At 30.8% G+C, this 7,175-nt stretch overlaps 1 protein-coding gene across 1 annotated transcript in view; it reads right to left on the reverse strand.

The window, feature by feature from the left end:
- The window catches only part of SEMA3A (semaphorin 3A), a 318,166-nt gene extending 311,503 nt beyond the window's left edge, over window positions 1-6,663 (reverse strand). Inside the window, exon 1 of the mRNA XM_032276470.1 lies at window positions 6,582-6,663. The gene's annotated coding sequence lies outside the window, so the exon portion shown is untranslated. The remainder of the gene's footprint in view (window positions 1-6,581) is intronic.
- Window positions 6,664-7,175: the final 512 nt, after the last annotated feature.

Genomic DNA, 7,175 nt, shown 5'->3' on the forward strand with positions numbered 1-7,175 from the left:
ACACACACACACACACACACACACACACACACACACACACACACACAAAACGTAGAAATGAAATAAGAACTTCAGTAGAAGAGTTGGAAGATGAAGCAATGAAGCAAAGAAAAATTTGCATAAAGGAGAACATAAAATAGAAAAAATATAAATAAAATTAGTGGATCAATTAAGGAAGTCCAATATCATTTTTAGGATTAAGAATAGAAGAATTGATACGCATATATTTCATATATATATATATTTTATACATATATACACATTTTGATATAAATAGAAAATTTCCCATAACTGAAGGGAATGACTTTTCAGGTAGAAAAGGTTTACTTAATGCTTAGTATAATGAAAACAAAATAAAGCAAATACCAAAAGGCATAACATAATTAGACTTGAAAATATCAGTGATAAAAATAGGATCCTAAAAGCTTTTCATTTTGGTACGGGATACATGTTACATAAAAACAGAAATCAGAATATATTAAATGTTCAACAGCAGTACTACAGTTATGGCTTAAAATGAAGACACAAATAATAAGCATGAGAATGCTGGAATTACTATATGAATGTCAGCTAAAATCATAGAATGGTAGAAAATATTCACAACACACACACACACACACACACACACACACACACACACACACATACATACATATAGATCAGAGGATTTGTCTTCAGATTGCATAGTGTTCCTATAATTCAACAATAAAGCCAAAAAGCCAATGAAAAAGATGAGCAAAAGTTTTGAATAGGCACTTAAAGAAGATATACAGATGGTAAATACATAAATTAAAATATGCTCAATATCATCAGTTATCAGGCATACAAATTAAAGACGCATTTAGATACCATTACATACACATTAAAATGGCTAAAATGTAAAAAGACTCATAACATGAAGTTTTGCTAGGACGTAGAGCAGGGGTCAGCATATTTTTTGTTTAAAGGGCTGAATAGTAAATATTTGAGGCTCTGAAGGCTATAAGGTCTCTTTCACAATTACTCAATTCTGCCTTTGTAGTATGAAAGCAGCTCCTTCATAAACAAGTGTGCCTGTGTTCCCATATACTTCTATTTACAAATAAACCAGAATTTGGCTTAAGAACTAGTTTGCAGAGCCCTGATGCAGAGCAACAAGAACTCTCATATGCTGCTCAGGGAAATGTCAAATGGTGCAACCATTTTGGAACACTGTCATTTCTTTAAAGTTAAACATATACCTACCAAATAACCCTGATTTTCCAATCCACATGTTTTCCCAAATGAAATGAAAACACATATTCCTACAAAACTTGTATACAAATACTCATAGAAAAGCAATTCACAAAGGACAAAAGATGGAAACAACTATATATCAAGTGAATGAATAACCAAATGTAGTATATCCATATATTATATTTATTCAATGGACTACCACTCAGCAATAAAAAAATCAACTAATGATACACATAAGTCATAGATAAATCTCTAAATTATTTTGCTAAGTGAACAAGTATACACTTACCTCTATATAGTTATTTATAAGAAATACAAATTAATGCATAGCATCAAAAAAGGAAAGAGTTATGAAGAATTTTTCCAGGGTGATAAAAATATTATATATCTTGCTTGTGGTAAGGGTTTAAAGGATATGCACTTCATTAAAATCATGACTCCTGAGCCCTTTAAAATAGATGAAGTTTGCTTCATCTAAATTATTTCTCAATAATGTTAGTAAAAAAAAATAAATATGTAGAGAGGCCTCTGCCAAAACATTTTTACATATCCCAAGGAGTTTTACGCATAGTGTTTTGTCTTTCACACATATATCAACAAATATTTAGCCAGCCATAAAATCTCCTTCCCCAAACAGAGTGGTTCTCTGAAGTGGTATATTATATGCTTATTTTTTAAATTACCCAATCATTTTTTGCTCCATTAATTTTACTCATTGATAGACATTTCTTGGTAGAATAGGGGTCACACATTTATTTTGTTCACAAAAACATAAATAGCTGCTTATGACAATGATAATAATGGAAATAAAAAACTATCAAAAGATTCTCAAAATAAATGAAAAAGCAAGTTCAGTAAAAGGAATATCTTGAATGCCAGATCTTACTTCATAAGGGAAACAAATCTAGAATTAGAGTTAGGGTTTGGGGGTTCTTGGTTTCTGTAACTTGTATTCATCTTGGCCCCAATTTCTTAAACACTGAGCTGATTTTTCTAGGTTCCTTCTGGCTCAGAAATTTTGTAGACCTAAAAGCATTTAGTGCAGATTATCAAAGAGAAAGAAAAATAGAAGGACAGTTTGAGGAAAGAAGAAATAATTAGCCAGCAAAATAAATAAATGGTTCTATCTGAATTTGAAGTTGGACTTGTGCAAACAAGCAATGAAGATTTTCAAAGAGGTAGGTGACATTCCACACCTACTCACAACCATTCCAATCCCCACCCTCACTGGGTGCAGAGGAGGTTAGGCATGTATGCTAGATTCTCTCAGGGGCAAAGCCAAATCTCTAAGCACTCTTTATGACCCTGTGGGCACTAACATTAGAGTCAAGGCCATGAGGTAGGAATTTGCTACTTGACTGGGTCACCAAAGTTGCTCATTACTAAAACCAAATGTGAACTCAGCTGCAGCATAATTTTGTTAGTATTGCTAAGCCATCTCTTCCTTTAAAAAATGTATAGGAATTTTTAAATTAGGAAAATATGTTCTAGTTCCTTCAATCATCTTGTAAGTGGTTAGAAAACAGACTGAGATATAAATATGTATAAGCTAAGACAACTTATTTGAAAATCAAAACTAAGTAACAATTAGTCACAGCTAAAATAACAGGTGAACATATTGACTACTCTTCACTTAAAAAAAAAATTAATGTTTTAGTTTGTTAAATACAGATGGTACCTCACCTGACACTGGTTCAATTTAAAAAATTTTCAACTTCACAATGATGCCTGAGCGATACACATTCAATAGAAACTGTACTTGGAATACCTATACAACTATTCTGTTCTTCACTTTCAGTACACTATTCAATAAATTACACGAGATAGTCAACATTTTATTATAAAATAGCTTTGTGTTAGATAATTTTGTGTGACTTTAGACTAATATAAGTGCCTGAGCACATTTAACGTAGTTTAGGCTGAGCTACCATTTTTGGTAGGTTAGCTGTATTAAATGCGTTTTCAACTTACTGTATTTTCAATTATGCATGGGTTTATCAGAACATAACCTAATTGTAAGTTTGGAAGCATCTGTACTAATATTCCTTAGACAATTTTTATGTTTTTAATGGTTTTGTTTTAACTCAATTTACCGGCAACATTTCTATACCAAAAGGTATTCTTTCTCTCTCACTCACTCACTGAAGTAATATTGACTGTCCCTTTAAACCGGTGGGTGGAGGCAGGAATAAGGAAGAAAAAAATAGGGGTTCATAAAGCTTTCAAAAGAAGCTACTTATGGATGAAGGTGTTTAAAAACCATAAACATGGGCAAAAATGCTTTAATGTACAAAATAGATATAATTCTGAAAAACACGTGAAGTAAACATTCAATCATATAACATATTAAAGCAGAAAGCTCCAAAGTGTAGTGAGAGAAGGCACAGAATAAGAAGTCATGTTCTAGTTTCTAATCCTGGCTTTGCTTCATTAGTCTCATCCAAGTCACTTCCTCTCTCTGTACCTGTTTCCTCATCCAAAATATAAGGGTAATTTTCTATCTGCTCCAAATTATGAAGATCAATCAATAATGCAAATTGTGAAAAGTGTTATAATAAATAATTACTTGCCAAATAAAGAATGCTTGTCAATAAAAGAAGAAACATTTTTCACTTCAAATAGCTTACAATCATGAAAGGAAAAATAAGACTTACACTCAACCATTAAAAATGTAGAATGCTTTTACAAATAAGATGAATGTAGTTTCAAAACTAATCACAGAAAAGAAAAACTATTTCAAATTTCAATTGATAAAATATTTTAACATATGTAGATAAGTTTAAGCAAATAAAATTAATTATTTCTGACACTAATATATCAATGAGAAAATGAAATAAGGTAGAGTAATTTCCTCAAAGTCAAACAGTGATACAGCTTGGAATTCCAGTACTATCTGGGTCTGTAGAGCAATTTTAGATGAGGCCATCTCCCCACAAACCAGATCAAACTTATTCAATGATCATATAAAAATGAAGGCATCTAAACTTGAACAAAATAGAAATTATATACTACTGTTGATCTTAACATTCTGGTTTTTATCTATTTCCCTGTTATCCACATATTTTCAATTTCACTTTTCGCTAATGTGAAATTTTATTTACTTTCTACTTTTTAAATAAATGCTTGAAATCTTTATTATAAGATTGCTAGTAAGGCATTTGTATATATTTAATCTAGAATTTGTTTAGAATCAAACATATATAAAGCCATGTTGAGGGAATAGTCAACAATGGCAGAACTATTCTCAGATTTGGGAGATGAAATAAATGTATCATAGATCCTGACACGTAGGCATTGCTTAAGCAAATAAGTTATTTACTGATAGAATTACACAATAAAAATATATTGTCTATGCTTTAAATATTTATATAAGCTATTTCAAAACTCATTTGATATGTTAACCATTCTTTTTCAGATTACTTCCATTAAAAAAAAAAAAGCAAAAAGGAATAGATAAACTGAAGGTCTGATAGCCCCCAATTTGAGATGGCCAGATATTTTCCAACGAATTGATATTTATGTATCTCAGCTTGTATGTGTTACCCAAAACTTAGAATTATAAATTAAGTCCCACAAATACTTCTAACTGACACAATATCTGGAAGTAAAATTTCATCAGATTTTAGTCATATTTGCTAAATATTTTATAAATATTCATTTGTTGACTTCTATCCACTATCCTGTTTCAATTCAATATGTGTATTACTATTTGCATTGAGTGATTTAAGACTCATTCATATGAGCTCTTGATGTTTTTATAAATTAATTTTTAAGAACTGGCTTGATTCCAAATAAACATTAAAATAGAGTGGTGGCAATGACAGTGGCACCAGGTCTGTGTATAAGTTTGGCCTTTATAAATTTGAAGCAGATTTTAATTAGTACCCTGAAAATTCACCTGGTGAATCTTGCCTCCTTTACTAGTGAACTTGGAAGTAATTGTAACTAGAGGAGCAGAAGCTTATTATTTGCCAAAAAGGAAGCAAATGTTTAGTCTTTGTGTGTATGATCCACTCATGAAAAACAACCACCAGGAAATTATTATTGTAAAAGGCTGAAAATTATTCTAGGCAAATAGTGAATACACACACACACACACACACACACACACACACACACACACACATATATACATATGTGTATATGTGTATGTATAAATGTATATGTGCGTATTAGAGAAGTGGTACTACAAGTCATTTTTTGAAGTTTTTAGTGCTCTATCAATTCTAAAGACATGACGTGTATTTCCCATAAAAGAATCAAACATCCTTACCAACACAATTTCGACATACATCTTAAATCAGTAAATTTTTGCCTTATGTGATAAATGTTTCTGTGTATATAAATGATGTTTCCACATAGCATTATATATGTTTTCATAATTTTTAAATTTTTATTGGTATGAATATGAATAACTTAGAGAAAAATATATTTGTTCACATTAAATGGGAATAATCATCCAGTTAAATCAAAAGAGAACCAACAAAATTGTGAAGTCTTCAGATTTACTATAGTAAAAACCAAAACAAAATTGACGAATTAATTTTATTCTACTCATAGGTCCATAAGAAAAAAAAGAAACATACTTAAATTGAGGGTTATTTTTTCTTAACAGTCCCAAACACTATAGATCTTCAAGAATATGTTTCCATTTCTTTGTTTATTGTAACCATTCCTTTTAATAGCAACACATGTAACCATGGTGGAATGGTAAGCTTAACCTTGCCAAATTTTCTTTCTACTTCATACAATGAAATGAATCCTGAGAAACATTTATGGTTGAAAAGGGTTAAAATAAGTAATACAGTATGTACACATTCAGATTTCCTGACTGTATTTTGCCTTACAGGTGGTATTTCAATCTCACATGTGAGGTCAAAATTAAGATGGCATGACACATTATAAACAGATTTCTCTACCCTGAGCGTGACACTCAGCCTTTGAGTGGATTCTGGATGACAGTAACCATATAGGGGGAAGAAATATAAAAGGGGCAGGTTAGCTAAATAATTTTTGTGGATAGCAATATGCTCAAATTTCAGCTCTCTCTGTTCTGTGGCTCCTGGGGAACATCACAAACCCAGTGAAATTCCCAAGTATGAAGAATTTATTTTTAAAACCAAATGGTAGCAATCCACCTCTTGACATTTTGAATTGCAATTCTTACAAACTGATTTATGTTTTAAATGTTGGAGCCCTCTCATTTACCCAAATAATTCTACAGAAGACTATATAAACAAAAAAAGAAAATGCTCTTTATTTTTAAAAATTATCTTACCAATTATATGCCACAGAAGTACAGTAGTATCTCTAAATTTTTATTAAACTTATTAATAGGCAAATATGTATAAGTCTAATTATCTTACCTTCTTCCAGGAAAAATTCTTAATTCCTGAAGTACAATGTATTCAGTCCAACTTGTTAGTGTAAGTCCTTGGACACTTTAAATATCCTATAAAAATAAATGAGTTTATTCTTAAAATTCAATATAAAACAAATAATTAGCAATCAGTTAGTATATGCTCCACTTAAATAAAAGTCAGTTTAAATTTCTTCAAACAACCTCTATATCTTGTGTGGGATAATGTAATGTATGAAGGTAAAGGAATTATGGAAGGCAAGTACTGAATTTGACAAACATTTTACTCGGGCTCATCCAAACAAAGGATAATTTGCAATTACTAATCGGATTTGAGGTACTTTGAAATAATTCATTATTTAGGCTCTGACTCTAATAAAGAATAACTGATTTATCTGAGAATTAGGTGAAACACGAACATATTCTATTGATTTGCCCATAATACTATGATGTCATTAACATTTTTCACTGCTGCTGATGAAAGGCTCACACTGACAACCCAGCTAAGCAGTAATTTCATGGTACTGTTAGCAAATAACCAGATTTTACTTAGCTTCTCCTTTTTTTCTGAATAAAAGAAATGTACCAAATATTTAAAGTA

The sequence above is a fragment of the Sapajus apella genome, unplaced genomic scaffold (assembly GCF_009761245.1).
Source record: "Sapajus apella isolate SASKATOON/1434 unplaced genomic scaffold, GSC_monkey_1.0 scaffold7, whole genome shotgun sequence".
Lineage (NCBI taxonomy): Eukaryota > Metazoa > Chordata > Mammalia > Primates > Cebidae > Sapajus > Sapajus apella.